The sequence below is a fragment of the Lithobates pipiens genome, unplaced genomic scaffold, assembly GCF_037356315.1.
Source record: "Lithobates pipiens isolate NorthernLeopardFrog02 unplaced genomic scaffold, aLitPip1_a1.2 Scaffold_30, whole genome shotgun sequence".
Taxonomy (NCBI): domain Eukaryota; kingdom Metazoa; phylum Chordata; class Amphibia; order Anura; family Ranidae; genus Lithobates; species Lithobates pipiens.
Window position 1 is genome coordinate 78721760 of NW_027507791.1, and position 16234 is coordinate 78737993.

The 16234-nt window shown below is 42.4% G+C and overlaps 1 long non-coding RNA gene across 1 annotated transcript in view; it reads right to left on the reverse strand.

The window, feature by feature from the left end:
* Positions 1-4161: 4161 nt before the first annotated feature.
* The window catches only part of LOC143942103 (uncharacterized), a 44534-nt gene continuing 32461 nt past the window's right edge, over positions 4162-16234 (reverse strand). Inside the window, exon 2 of the long non-coding RNA XR_013264680.1 lies at positions 4162-4394. This is a non-coding gene — a long non-coding RNA (uncharacterized LOC143942103). The remainder of the gene's footprint in view (positions 4395-16234) is intronic.

The window sequence follows — 16234 nt, forward strand, 5'->3', positions numbered from 1 at the left end:
GTAACCTGAAAATAAACAACATAGTTATAATCAAGGAAGATAGGTCTCCGAGATGCCAGTGGCAGCTAGGACGTGTGATTGAAACTACAATAGAAAAGCATGGTCTAGTTTGTTGAGTCAAGGTGTTAGTGGGTGACAGAAGATTGCAAGATAGGAACCATGTATCAAAACCTTCAATTATTGAATGTCCTATTCAAAAGCTAGTAGTTTTCAGCAGTACCTCGTGGGAAGGTGATTTTTTTATTGAAGTTTTCTAAAGTTTAAAGTTGCACACTGTCAGAAACCATAAAATCAGACTGAAACAGAAGTACAGTTAAATCACAACAAACGTAGTCAAAACATAGCCAAAGTTCAGTAACAGGAACGGATAGTCAGCCAAGCCAGAAGTCAGGAATCAATGTAGTGGAACAGCAAGCAGGATCTGCAAGTCTTTAAACAGGAATGCAGGTGATTGTCTCTTTTGATGTTGACCAAGGCGAAGGCAGAGATCCACTGGGCTGAACAGCTTAAGTAGGCAGAACTGACGAGCAGGATATCATCAACAGCTGAGTAACTGTGGAGAGATAGGAGCTGACAATTAGCCAACAGCTGAGCGGCCAGCTCTGAGAAGGAATGGCAGAGCCCAGCCCTGACACACCCCTTGGCAAACGGAGCAAGGTATGCATTGTCTATAAAAGTATATATGTTTTTAGGCATAAATTGAGTCCATGCTGTTAGTTAAAAAATATGATGTAGACAATCCAAATCCTTGAACATATAGTCATGTTTCCTTGTAATAAGAGAAAATAAGATTGCGCTATGGACAAATTTTACCTGTTCACTAGACAGGTTAAGAAAAAACTAAAATGAAATGAACTAAAAGAGGTTAAAGCTGCCTGTGCTTGAAACCTATCCCTATAAATAGGAATAGGCTAGAAATCTAAAAAGTGAATTGAGCTTTGGCGCTAAAACCTTTTTGTGTACTATGAATATCAAAATCATATATAAATGCTGATACTCTGAAGAGTTAAGCGTGACCTAATGTGGAAATCTCCCAAAATCCACTATATACGTGATATTTATCGAATTACGTGAAAAAAATATATGAATGAAATAATGAAATGTGTGTCTATTATCTTGCAACTCAAAAATTCACATGTGTAGTGAAATATGGTCAATCAATCACAATTACAAATATTTATGTGCTTAGTAGAAAATCATATGCGGACCGATAATTATGCTCTATATTCAAAATCCTCAAAAGTGACAATTAAAAAAGCATTTGTGAAAGTACCCAGAAAAACCAACAAAAAATCATATAATGTCCAACTAAAAATGTTTTTCAAAGTCGCATCATCTAGTTGCTGGAAAAACGCATGGAACTTTTGTCAGATGAGGAAGGTGAAGCAAGGTGACTAGTGCAGAAGGGTTGAATGCATTCCTCTCCGGTGCGCCACTCTGTGTTAGAAAAGAGATATATATATGCGCTCACCAGACACCAAACCCTCAATGGGTTAACCGAACAGTCACAGTATGAGCCACTGTGCGGCTTTCTTTGGGCTCTGCCTCTGCTGTGCTGTGGGGATGTTTTACACTTTTCCTTCCGTAAATAGTCCGTTTAGCGTTTATACATAAAAGGAAAACAGAAGTACAGCCATAGTGCAATACTGTTGTATGAACGTTTTAGTTTATTTAAAATCAGGTTACTCACAATGTCCGAAAAGACAAATCGCTTTAAAATTGATTGCGCCGGCGTTGCTGCTTGTATAACAGTGTAAGGTGCACGTCCTAGGCCACGCCCTACGCGTTTCGTCAGAGCGACGTCATCTGCATATATATATCTCTTTTCTAACACAGAGTGGCGCACCGGAGAGGAATGCATTCAACCCTTCTGCACTAGTCACCTTGCTTCACCTTCCTCATCTGACAAAAGTTCCATGCGTTTTTCCAGCAACTAGATGATGCGACTTTGAAAAACATTTTTAGTTGGACATTATATGATTTTTTGTTGGTTTTTCTGGGTACTTTCACAAATGCTTTTTTAATTGTCACTTTTGAGGATTTTGAATATAGAGCATAATTATCGGTCCGCATATGATTTTCTACTAAGCACATAAATATTTGTAATTGTGATTGATTGACCATATTTCACTACACATGTGAATTTTTGAGTTGCAAGATAATAGACACACATTTCATTATTTCATTCATATATTTTTTTCACGTAATTCGATAAATATCACGTATATAGTGGATTTTGGGAGATTTCCACATTAGGTCACGCTTAACTCTTCAGAGTATCAGCATTTATATATGATTTTGATATTCATAGTACACAAAAAGGTTTTAGCGCCAAAGCTCAATTCATGTTTCCTTGTAACTCCACATTTGTAATTTTGTTGTAACCAACCCCCCCCCCCCCCCCCCCTTTTGGTCATCTCTGTAAACTACTGTATTGTATGCCATTTTACAGTTTTCATGGTGTTTAGGGAGCTAAAAAGTGTTCACCCCTACTGCAGACCTTTGAGGCAAAAGAATAAAAGTACTGCACCCATCGGAAGCTCTCCTTTCGTTATTTACTCAAATCCAGTGGTAACCCTCGAGGAGCTGCAGAGATCCACAGTTCAAATAGCAGAATCTGTCCACAGGACAATAGTCGTGCACTCCACAAATCTTGCCTTTACGTAAGAGCGGCAAGAAGAAAGCCATTGTTGAAAGAAAGCCATCAGAAGTTCCATTTGTAGTTTGTGAGAAGCCATGTGGGGGGGGGGGGGGGGGGGACAGCAAACAGGTGAAAGAAGGTGTTCTGACCAGATGAGACCAACATTTAACTGTTTGGTTTAAAAGCAAAATGCTATGTTTGGCAGAAAACTAACACTGCACATCACCATGAACACACCATCCCCACCATGAAACATGGTGGTGGCAGCATCATGTTGTGAGAATTCTTTTCTTCAGCAGGGACAGGGAAGCTGTTCAGAGTTTATGGGAAGATGGATGGAGCCAAATACAGGGCAATCTTAGAAGAAAACCTGTTATGCCCCATACACACGGTCGGACATTCCGACCACAAAATCTGTCTGATTTTTTCAGACAGATTTTGGACGAAACTTGTCTTGCATACACACAGTCGCACAAAAGGTGACGTACAAGACGTACAACAGGACTACATAGAGGCCAGTAGCCAATATCTTTCGTCTCCAAATTTTTTCTGAGCATGCGTGGCACTTTGTGCGTCGGAATTCTCTACACACGAAAAGTCTGAACGGATTTTGTTGTCGGAAAATTTTAGATCCAGCTGTCAAACTTTTTCCGCTGGAAATTCCTCTACACACAATCAGATTTTCCAACAACATAATTCGATCTGTCTTTTTCCGTCCGAATTTCCGACCGTGTGTAGGGGGCATTAGAGTTTGCAAACTACTTGACTGTGGCGAAAGATAACCTTCCAGCAGGACAAGGACCCTAAACATACAGCCAGAGCTACAATGGAATGGTTTAGATCAAAGCATATTGATGTGTTAGAATGATTAGTTAAAGTCCAGACCTAAATCCAATTGAGAATCTGTGGGAAGACTTGAAAATTGCTGTTCACAGACGCTCTGCATCCAATCTAACAGAGCTTAAGCTATTTTTCAAAGAAGAATGGGCAAACATTTCACTCTCTAGATGTGCAAAGCTGGTAGAGACATCCCAAAAAGACTTGCAGCTGTAATTGCAACAAAAGGTTGTTCTACAAAATATTGACTCGGGGGTGCTGAATACAAATGCACGCCACACTTTTCACATATTTTTTTGTAAACATTTATCATTTTCCTTCCACTTCATAATTATGTGCCACTTTGTGGTGGTCTATCACATAAAATCCCATTAAAATACAATTAAATTTTTGGTTGTATAATGACAAAATTTGGAAAATTTCAAGGGGTAGTAATACCTTGGTTTGGTATGATTATCATTATGATGTTGCAATGTGCCCCCCCCCCCCCTCTAGTTTATTAAAGATGAGCTCCAGGCTCCCCTCCAAATACTGTAGCTGCTGACTTTTAATATTAGGATATAACGAGAATAGAGCTGGTATGAGATGGGCAGAGGTGCTACTGAGTCTGCAATAGTATGCACACAACAAAAAACAAAATTGCCCATGGGACTTTTAAAGAGCACACCTAAAAACATACCAGGTAAAATTTATAAATGGTTTATTCAACAAACATTTAAAAATAACATGTAATACAGAAAGAAGAAAATATATTAGACATCGACATATTGGTAAATTTTACATCATGTAATAAACCTTTCCATGAGACCTGGATATGTCACAGAGATGACTGTCAGTAGTCTGGAATAGCTGTGCTAGGTCTCGATGCGTTTCGCGAGAAGAGTCTCCCTTCTTCAGGAGAAGCACAGATTAATGCCTGGAGATCAAAGGCACAAGTAAGTAAATAAAGCAAAAAAAAAACAAGAGGGGGGATGGGGGGGCAAGCATTTAAATATATAATTCAGTATATTCCACTTACCATTGAAACTTCAAAACAAAACATCCATAAAAGTATATAAATTCATGCGTAAAGAACCAATCATGCCACCAAGCTCCCCCCCCCCCCCCCCCCCAGGTTGGAAACCAGTGAGAAGCCTCAGAAAAACAGAACCTGGTTGAAAGATATAAGTCCCACCAAGGAAGTGCCAGCACCTACACAATCAAGAAAACAAACCAGAATAAGAACCTAACCAAACACTTGATTTCAATTAATATAACTGATAAAAAAAATAAGTGAGTGTGTAAAAAGTGCTGCAAAAAATGTTTTGACATGATGAAATACAACTAATTATATCTTGAATAAAGAATGAGGTGTGCAAAATATTATTATAAAAATCAGATAATAGATGCAGTGTATTGAAGGCAAATTAAATGTACTGTACATATGCTAAAATGCTCAAATGCTATATTTGTGTGATGTAGTTATAATTGCATTTAAATGATACCATCAAGCAACGGTGATATGTGAGTGATCTGTGATCCAGCGTGTATATACAAAGAGACAACCATCATAGATAGTATCAGTATTAAGCTACAAGACGGTGCTTAGTAATTGTGTGTGAGTAGTTGTGAGTCTAAAAAAGTGAGTACAAAAAAAGAAGAAAAAAATGAACGTGCGCCTGACGGCCCCATGCGCCACATCCAATGACATCACAGCCGACGGGGAGACGACTGCCAGCTTGACTCGGAGCCTTGGAAACCCCTGCAGCTAGCAAGACAACAGCAGCACCCCACACCGCCGGCTATCTGGATCAGGACTACACAGCTTCCCCTTGTGACTAGCCAATTTAACCCTTGAGTTAATTCTTATTAAAATGTTTCTATCTTAATAAATTCATCATTAATCATTTTCATATACTGCACTCAGATGAGCACCACTACCATCCAGCTGCAGCATCTGCGAGCCTTTGAGAGAGTTTGAAAAGCTTTCTACAATGGCTGGACAGTAGACATGTGCACACTGAAATATTTTGTTTCGGGAATTTCGTTTTCGTCCGAAAAATACATTTATTTAGTTACTCCTGAAATTTGTTTTTATTTATTTCATTTTTCGTTAAAAATTGCATTAGTCCGAAAATTCCAAAATAATTAAGGTCGAATCTGTCATTGAAGGCTTATGGTGTCTGTTGAATGATGAATGTTCAAAGAAGATTTGACGGAGCAGCTAAACTGTGTGACGCCGTATAGTTTATCTGCTCTGTCTTCTTAGAACTTTCGACAGACACCATAAGCCAAAGATTCGACGTTTGTATGTTTTTCGCTGCTTTGTCGAATCTTTGTCGTTCATGTTGAATGTATATAGTTCAAACAGAAAATAGAGTGGTGATAGTGATCACTGATCAGACAGGTAACAAGATAGGGTATATAGAATCTATATAGAATCTCAATCTATAATATAGAATCTATAATAATAACCCCCCCCCCCCCCCCCCACAACACAGGCAGCCTCTGAGGCTATCACAACACTAGCAACACTAGTATCACTATCAAGTTCACAACACTAACACAATAGCAGCAGATTATTATGAAAAAAGTTAAGTTGAACTGTAGCTTGCTTCACAATTGTTCTGCTGCTGTGCTTATGCTTAATTGCTAAATAATTTAGATTCTCTGACAAACGGACCAGCTAAGATTGACTGTCTTCTGAAATGATTCAGTGTGTGTGTCTCTCTCTGCCAGCAATCGTAAGTGAAAGTAAGTTGGCTGTACGTGTGTACTTAGTTCTAGCTATTTTACTGCTCCTCCTCTTTGGTTACAATCATCCAATAACATTCATCATCATCATTATATTTATTTTACTTCCCCCACCCAATTTCAGTAGCGATCTTTTCTCTCTATGCCGAATCTTTTCTCTCTATGTCGAATCTTTTCTCTCTATGTAGAATAATCCTGGACTAATAGAGTTAAGGTTAGGCACATTCGACCACAGGTTCGATAGACAGATTGTTATTGTCAGCATCATGTAGAATCGCCTATCTATATCACACTGTTGTCACAACAAAAACAAAAATAAAGCATTTGTTTATGTCGAATCTTTCCTTTTTCGGATTCTGCACTTTCGTTATTGTTTGTTAAAATGATAACGAAAATACCTGAAATTCGGACGAAAATGCATTCAGATGAAAATGAATGCACATGTCTACTGGACAGTGCACCCATTCCTTCTGCCCACAACTAAATGCCAGAGGACCAAGCCCCAGTGCTAAACACCCTGTGAGCATGGGGCCTTACGTTTCTGTAAAGTGCAGAAAACTGCAAAATCTGGTGTATCTGTGATCAACTACCTCACTTTCTGCTGTACAGATTAGACTGGATGAAAAAAGGTTTATATAATAATGCATCCTAGGCTGTACCCCTTTGTAGCATCTGATTCAGGTTGCAGAAAGATAGCCTCCTGCGCATGGTCTAGACCAGTGTTTCTCAACCTTTTTTCAGTCAAGGCTTCCTTTAAAATTATGGACAATCTTGAGGCACCCTCCAAAATGATGGATATTCTTGAGGCACCTTCCAAAATTATGGGCAGTCTTAAGGCACCCTCCACAATTATGGGCAGTCTCAAGACACCCTTTAAAATTATGGACAGTCTTGAGACACCCCATCCTAAAATGTAAACATCATTCTAATAGGTTTACATAATGCAGCAACATCCACACATGTAGGAAACCCAACGTTAGAGGTTCAAACTGGTACTGACTAGTATTCTAACGTTTCTCTTCTTCCTCAGTTTTTCTCCATCACTCTGCTAACTTGACCTCAAAGCTGATGGAGAGAGGCAGGGGAGGGTCAAACAAGGATGCTATGCAGGCGACTCACATCCTCCTCATCAACTGCTGCTGTCATTGGTCGTTAGGCCGTCGGTGTCTAGAAGGTCGTAATGCTGTACAATCCACAATATGTCTTGTATACAATTTTTGGGCAAATTTTAGGCATTTTGCCAAAGAGATCTCAAGACCTCAAGAGATCCCAGGGTGCCTGGGCACCCTTGTCGAAAAAGGCTGGTCTAGACAACATGCAGGTCCTCCACTGGTCATGGGTAGAGCACAGAGAAGGTCAAGAGAAAACAAGGTAGAACATAATTAAAAACTGGCTACAATGCAAACTTCCTAAGATCACATACTCTTGTCTCTGGCTATTGATCATTTTTAAAGTAACTATATAACTATATAAAGCCAACTATATAAATTAACCATACAAAACAGGGTTATTGTACCTTACAGCATTTATTTTCCATTTTCTCCCATAATACTAAATAACAGAGCTACTCCACCAGCACATAATGTGTAACTCTAACACCGAAAAGCAATGCTTTGTGAAATGTGAAACACGGAACAATTACGCTGTGAATTTTAGTTGTAGGGCGTTAAAATTGTACCTAACTAAAACAAAGTGCTGTTAATACTGTCAGAGGTTAACTGACACCTCTGCTATCTCCACTGGTCATTTGGTGTCCCGCAGATGAACTAATCATGAATGGACATTAATTATTACAAAGAACATGCTGGAGTTGCTAGGACCATCCTTCCAAAGCTGGGATGGGAGGTTGGGTGCCTGGGACACAGCAGCTGGTGTGGACATGGGCTGATGCACCAGTTGACAAGTTGCTGGATTAGAAACAATATTAAAAGGCAGCAAGTGTAAGATTAGGGGGTAAAAGAGCATCTGATGGCAGTTTGCAGCAGGAGAGAACAGATGATAAACAATGAGAGCTGGGCACTTGAGGGGGAGGTCTAGAGGTGATGAGGGCATGGGAAAAACTTGTCAGTAATCAGTCAAGCTCCAGGTTGCTGATCTTCATGAAAAGGGCAGGAAATGGGATTTGTGATGTGATGAGCAGACAGGAGCAAACAAGCAACAGCAAGCCTTCCTACACTTGTGTATAATGTTCTGTTTTTAGTGTTTTAATGTTGTTTTAATGATTATGTTATAGTTATTATTATACAAAAAATGCTGCTATATACTGCTTTATTTTATTATGCCCTTTTTTATAATCTTATATATAGTTTGTGTATGTTACTGGATGCGGGATCCAAGCTTCCAATTTGCAATAGCAGTAGATTTTGACTGGCTCTCTATGGAGCCGGTTCACATATCTTCGCAGCAGGTCCCTTGCGTTTTGCAGAAAAATGCTGTGTGTCTTTTGTTCCATTTGGGCTGAAATCGGATCTGAAATGGTGAACCAGGACACACCGGTCCCCTGCCGTGAGAGGGATCCGTCTTAGGTGTGAACTGAGTCTTAGCATTTTGGACCCTTTCACACTGGCCGTGTTCATTTCAATCAGCAAGGGGTCTGGGAATAGGTCCCCTGCTGAATTGGAGCTGAAAGGTATGGATGTCACTATTGGGAGCTGTGACTGCTCAGTTTTGCTCTCCTGGAGCTTAACGGATCCATGTTAAAGGGATGCAGACCTTTTCCACTTTTTTCAGAGCTAGCTAGACTCTGAGGTAATCAGATGTAAATGGACACACGTCAGTTTACATCCGCCTGCCCACAAACTAACATAAAACTTCTGTTCAGATTCACCTGCAAAACAGAGGGAGGGATCTGATTGGACTGTCTATGTGAAAGGGGCGTTAAGCCAGCCACAGATGGTTCAAATCTCAACCAGTTCAGCAGGAACCGGCCAAGATTCGAACAATGTATGGGCAAGCTGAATGTACCCAAGTTGACCAACCAATCAACTTAGGTACAACCAGCCTGCTGGTTGTTATAGCTGATAGCAATAATCACTGTGTTCCCCCAGTGGAGACGGGTCAGCCTACTACATTAAGGGGGAAAAAAAGTTGTCACTAAATTACATATTGATCAAACATAGCATGGGCATATGAGAAATTACACCCCAAAATACATTCTGTTGCTTCTCCTGAGTATGGGGATACCACACATGTGAGACTTTTTGGCAGTCTAGCCGTGTACAGGACCTCGAAAACCAAGCACTGTCTTCAGCCTTTCCCCGTGAAGGGAGGACAGAATGAAAAAATTCTTATTATCCCTCCACTTCACAATGAGAAAATTATTACATCTCAAGCAGGCTCTCTCCCCCAGCCTAAGATGGGTATCTACAAGCCAATGGGGTAAGCCCTGGCGATTAGGTCACACGGTGCCACATGTGACTAAAAAGTGGCACGCTTTTGTAATAATTGTCCACAAACAAGTGGTACCCCTTTCCAAAAAAAGGGTGACAACAAGTCCCACACAATCTTACCAGCGCTTCCTATGGAATCTGGGCAGTTCTCCGGCTCTACGTAACTATCTCTTACCTCGTAAACCATAAAACTATATGTATAGCCTGTTGCCCGGTCACAGAGCTTATACATCTTGACCCCATATCTGGCACGCTTGCTGGGAAGATACTGTTTGAATGACAAGCAGCCAAAAAATGTGATCAGGGACTCATCAACGCAGACAACTTGATCGGGAGTAAACAACGCTGCAAACTGTTGGTTAAAGTGGTTTACGAGGGGTCGAATTTTGTAGAGCCGATCGTATTCAGGGTCACCCCGAGGACGACAGAGTTAATTTCCATTAAAATGTATGAACTGCAAGATCTGCTTGTATCGTTTCCTGGTCATGGAGGCAGAGAACGCAGGCATATGGTGAATTGAGTCAGTGGACCAATATGACTGCAAATTACTTTTTTTAGTTATGCCCATGAGGAGGGATAGGTCCAGGAAGGTCTTAAATTCGAAGAGACCGTAATAGGTCTCCAATCTCTGACAAGGGTCAACTGGGGATTAACGGCAATGAATTGACCAGCATACAAATTGCTTTGGTCCACAATAGATCTATTGAGATCTCCAGTGAAAAACAGCGAATAAAAATCAAGTGATGTAAAATCAACTGTTTCACTTGGCCAGTGAATGGGGGAAGTACGGATGCTGCAGAAGTGGCATGCTCCTAATTCAGATTGGCAAATGCAGCAGGAAGGGCACTATGGGCTTGACGGGCCAGTCTTTGTCTTCTTGGTGACTGGGAGACTACTTGTGCTAGCCACCTCACCAGCTTGAGCTGCACTTAAGGGACTCGCCACGTCACTACATGTTACTGCAGTGCTGGATGTACGACCAGGAAGTACTAGGCGCTGGTGCTTGCCAATTCACCAGAAGGATGAGCAGCACTAGTAGTGGCTCTCTGCACCATATGAGAGCCCTGCGGCTCTTGCACCTTGCACCAACAACAGCAGAAGAACAGGGTCAGGTATGCCTGACCTTGGCAGGGACCACTAGGGTCAGGTATGCCTGACCTTGGCAGGGAACACTAATCCTAGCTATCTGTCAGGGTTCTGCTGCTGTCTACTGGATCGTATTCTGAGCCTGAATCTGACAGATGGGTGACTTCCTCTTTACTCTCATCTGACATGCTCAGGAACATGTAGGCCTTTTCACTAGTGTACCTTCGATTGGACATTTTGGCCTCTAAATTTACTTGTACAACTAGTGAGACTCACAGGAAAAAAGAGCACCTGACTGTCAGCAACTGCTTCAAACGCTACCAAAAAAACTGTTAGTGTTCACAGGGATCACCCCCGCCACATGCACACCCCTGGGGGTGAGAGTGCGCCCCGTACGGGATTTCACGCAGCGGTGCCTTTGTGCCTCAGTATATGTACGCGAGCCGGTCGGGAACCTGTTAAAGCTAGCCATACATGGATCAAAATTCTTCCAGTTCAGCATGGACCGGCTGAGATTAAATCAATGTATAGGCAGCTTGAATCCATTAATCAACTTGGGTACAACCAGCCTGTCAGATTTCTCACATGTGATTACTGCTAGCGGCTAGCAGAACCAATGTGTTCTGCCCCCCCTCCACCCGCCGGCAAAACACAAGAACACAACTGTGTTGATGGAGGGACAAAGTGATTTTCTTCCTGTGGTGGAAAGAAAGAAAATCAATTTGACTATTGGCTGCTTAAGTCAGCAGCTCAATATGATGAAAAAAATTAACCCTTGTCATGCTGATTAGATGTCCTCTCATGATCCACTGGAGCTAGCCAAACACAATATCAAGTAATTCTGCATCAATACAATGCATTACGTTGGAATAAATGTAATTCATTTAAACAATATTACAACATATATGAGGTTCTCAAATATCAGCATTTCTCCATATTTTTGTCTTTTATTTACCCAATGTATCCTACCCTCACTGTTAAAAACATTTAATAACACAAAATGAATAAATAAATGTCCTAAAACAAGCCAAACAAAAAAATAAATATATTTAAAAACCATCAGGTTTTAAACCGTCAGGACCCTGTGCAGGCCAGTCAAGTTCCTCCACCCCAAACTTGCTCATCCATGTCTTTATGGACCTTGCTTTGTGCACTGGTGTGCAGTCATGTTGGAACAGGAAGGGGTCATCACCAAACTATTTCCACAAAGTTGGGAGCATACAATTGTCCAAAATGTCTTGGTATGCTGACGCCTTAAGAGTTCCCTTCACTGGAACTAAGGGGCCAGGCCGAAACCCCTGAAGAGCAACCCCACACCATAACCCCCCTCCGCCAAATAATTTGGAGGGATGGCCCAATATCTTTGACAGCGTAGCAGTATCCCGGATCCCCGTAGGGGCTGCTGGATGTAGTGGTCCATCTGTCACCCTGCCCAGCAAGGCACACACTCCTCCCTAGCTTAGAGAAATGAAAGCAGTCCTCTCAGGCGTGCCTCCCAGTCCTCCTGACGGTGCGAACCAGCCCTCTTGGCTGCCTCTGTGGAACTCCAGGAAAAAATTGCCCGGCAATGTTCTCCCACAGTCCTCTCTTGCTCCTCCTGTGCCTCCTGGCTAGGACACCTCCACACCAAAGCCCAGGCCCAGCCCCCCCCCCCAGACTGGGGAGCTCCCTCAAAGGCCCTGACAGCCTAACACTGCATCTCCATCTTCCACTCGATCAACTCCTCCCCAGCTGCAGTGAACCTGGGTATTTAAGGAGGCCTACCCCCTGCCAATCCAGATTCAGGAATGGTCAGGGCTCCTCAGAATACCCCAGGTGGCTTCACCTCCCCTCTCCATCTCTCTTTCCAGAAACTACCAGAAGGTTCTGGAAAGAAGTGGGAGGCCCTAGTGGCACCACCTGTGAGTCACCCAGCTCTATCCTAGGTCACTCCCAATCCAGATCAGCCAAGCCTGGAAATTAACCTACTCTGAAAAAACCTGTACTATTCTAACACGCTAGAGGGTGCTACAGCAGTATAGTGTGGAATGTGACTGGCCAGCAGCCCTGACCTCAACTCGAAATAACGCCTTTGGGATAAATTAGAACGGAGACTGCAAGCCAAACCATATCGTCCAAATCAGTGCCTGTCCTCACAAATGCGCTTCTGGAAGAATGGTTAAACAATCCCATGGACACATTCCTAAACCTCGTGGACAGCCTTCCCAGAAGAGTTGAAGCTGTTATAGCTGCAAAAGGTGGGCCAACGCAATATTGAATGTGTGCGTAAAGGCAGCTGTCACAATACTTTTGGCTATATAGTGTACATGTCATAAGCCTTTTGATAAGTTTGATTTTCTATACTAGTTTTCATTATAATTTATTTGAGCATGTTCTGAGAATTTTTGTACTAAATTTCCTAAGACTTCGACAACGAATTTTCATTTGAAGTGGCCAGCTTCTCATCTTCATACCTCCTACAATTGTATTCTACAACTCTGATACTGGACGTCCTCAAGCCAAGTGACACGTGCTCTATCTAACTTGCTGCAGCTTCTAATGCATACTGTGAGAAGCTCACAGAGTTCAACAAAATTGGAGTAAGCCATTTCGCTATAGGACAGGAGCCTGTACAAATGTGCCAGACTGCAGGTAAGGCCGCTTTAAAATATATATAAAATACATAAAAAATAATCGAAGTACTGTATATGTAGCGCCCTGGGGTTTAGTCAGGGAGCTCCTCACCAAATTCCTTGTCAGGAGTAGCTACTGCAGTTAACCGATCTATTGATTTCTCCCTAAGTTTGGCCTTGTTTCACTTTTCTCTCCTACCAGTAGGTGGCCAGGAACTTGGTGGTACTAGATATGAGTAGGGCAACCCAAGGTCAGGTTATGGGTATATGGAGTATCTCAGCCAATGGGCAGGGGTTTTCTTAAATCCCTTGGCTTGCTGAGAGAACCTATATATTCTGGTAAGGTCAGGTGATTTATGTTCTGTGCCACCCAGACCGCTGTCTGGGTGGACGTGTATGGTATACCCCGGGCTGCTAGGCCGGAGATTGGGCCTATTCCGGGGGCATCTGGCTGCCAGGCTGTGTGAGGGCCTATCCAGAAGTAAGAGGGCAGCGCAGGGTTGGGACTGCAGCTTGCAGTCCAACCAAAAGTGACGGTTCCTTCCGGCCGTAAAAACCTGTCACAGTCAGAGGTAGGAGAAAAGCTGTCGCCACTAAAGGACCAACCACCTTTACCAGGGACCACAGTGAGTAACTGAAGCAAGTACCAGAGCAGTATTCTCACTGAACAGGCTTGGTGGAGAATCAGGAAGCTTTAGGCAGTGATCAAGCCAGGGACCCAACCAGTGGAGGTGAAGCTTGCAGAGCAGCTTTGTGTGTCAAGCCAGGGACCGAGCCGGTCAGCAGGGCTGAAGCTTGAGAGGTATCTGGAGGGCCAGGCTAGGGACCCAGCAGGGAAGTGGGGGTGAAACTTGAGGGAGATACTACCGCAAAAGCCTTGAGGAGCAGTGAATCAGAGTCCAGTGAGAGACTAGGAGCTGAATGAGCTGAAGAACTACAATTAGATGTTGTAGTGAAGCTGAGTGATCTGTTGAACTTTGTGTTAGGAACTGTTAAGTACTGTTGCCATAGGAGACAGCAATCCTGCTTGTGCAGAAGTGGCGCCTTGCTGGGGCCTTTCCCTGTATGGTTGTCCTCTTATTAAAGTCTCAGAGTCTGCTAATTAACAGTGCAACTACTTAAGGGTGCCCTGGCCCTAACCCTCTTTCCCTTTAAAATATAAAAGGACTGTTAAAAGAAATAAAACCTATTTTGCATCTAATAAGTGTCTGGTGCCCAATGATTTTCACCATCTTTGCACCCACTATGCCTCACAACCCACTACATATGGAAGGGTACTAGATGTCTTTGGCCTTGAAGGTCCTCATTAGGCTGGAAGAGGTTAAATACGTTGCTACATATAAATTTACAGAGCTAAGTACCTAAAAAAAACATAATTTTTTCTATATAGAAAATCGTGAATCCAATGACTTAAAAGAGCTAAATAATTTGTAAGCATGTTTATTGCAAAGATAATAGGATGTGAAAGGTATAGCCCCAGTGCAGCCAAACTGAGCACACTCCTTTATTAAATCTTCTTACAATTCACAGACACAAGACTAGTCCAAGATGTACAAGTTTTCTTGTGTGAGCAGAGCTAATCCTTAAATCCTGGATCCTAATGTGTCCATATGGAGTTCTCCCCTTTATCAGTGCTGGAACAAAGCTACAAAAAAAAAAAAAACAGCCCTGGCCTGTACTGAATACAAGACTACTTATCCTGATGAAGGCAATAATAATTATATAACTGTAACCCAACTGCAAGCAGCTGAGAACTGACTGAGGATGAGCCAGTCACATGAATACGTACCTGCTCAGAAATAACATCACAGACCTTTTGGCAAACGTCAGATCCTCCACTCATCTCAACCTGCCCTGTATTGTGTATAAGGGGAATTTTTTCACCCAAAGAAAGATGTGTAAATGAATACATATAGGATTGTGTTTATAAAGAAAAATCATAGAGCTGTTTTCTCTCTAGGTTGAATGTTATACATCATACAGAATAAACTGAACCAGGAATACCACGAGATGGCCCCTAGATGGAGCGAGGAAAGAAATACTTGTTTACTATGAATGTCAGCTCAATCTAGTGACCATAATGCAGTATTTTCCTGATTTACTCTGTTCTGTATGAAGAATAACATTCAACCTGGAGGAAAAATAGCCTAGTAACATTTATTTTTTCCCCATTCGCACAGAAGCAATGTACATGCAGTTGTACAAGATGAATAGATCTACATATTTTTATAAATGCACTGCACAGTCTAGTTATACCCCCTGGGGTATAACAACCCCCCTCACCTCCACACTGGAGAGCCCTTCAAAGAGCTTTCTTTCCCTGGTGTAAATTCCCACTTCCAGACAGATTTTTACTTTCAGCTTACGTGTGGCAAGTCTGTAGTTAAGGGTTAGAGCAGGGGTCTCCAAACTTCCTAAACAAAGGGCTAGTTTACTGTCCTTCAGACTTGGGGAGGGGGGGAGGCTGAACTGTGGCCATTGGGAATTGAAATTGTCTTGGCATCAGTGTGGGGGAGGAATAGTGTCCCATCATTGGTGTAAGTGGGAGGAATAGTGCCCCATCGTTGGTGTCAGTTGGCGGAGTAATGCTCCATCGATGGAGTCAGTGGGAGGAATAGTGCCCCATCATTGGTGTCAGTTGGAGGAGTAATGCTCCATCGTTGGTGTCAGTGGTAGTGCCCCATCTATGGTGTCAGTGGGAGGAATAGTGTCCCATCATTGGTGTCAGTTGGAGGAGTAATGCTCCATCGTTGGTGTCAGTGGAAAGAATAGTGTCCCATTGTTGGGGTCAGTGTAAGGAATAGTACCCCATTGTTGATGTCAGTAACAGGAATTAAGCCCCATTGTTAGTGTCAGTGGGAGGAATAGTGTATTGCATCAGTGGGGTGAAAAGTGCCCCAAGATAGAGGCAAGCAAAGGGCCACATTTGTCCTTCG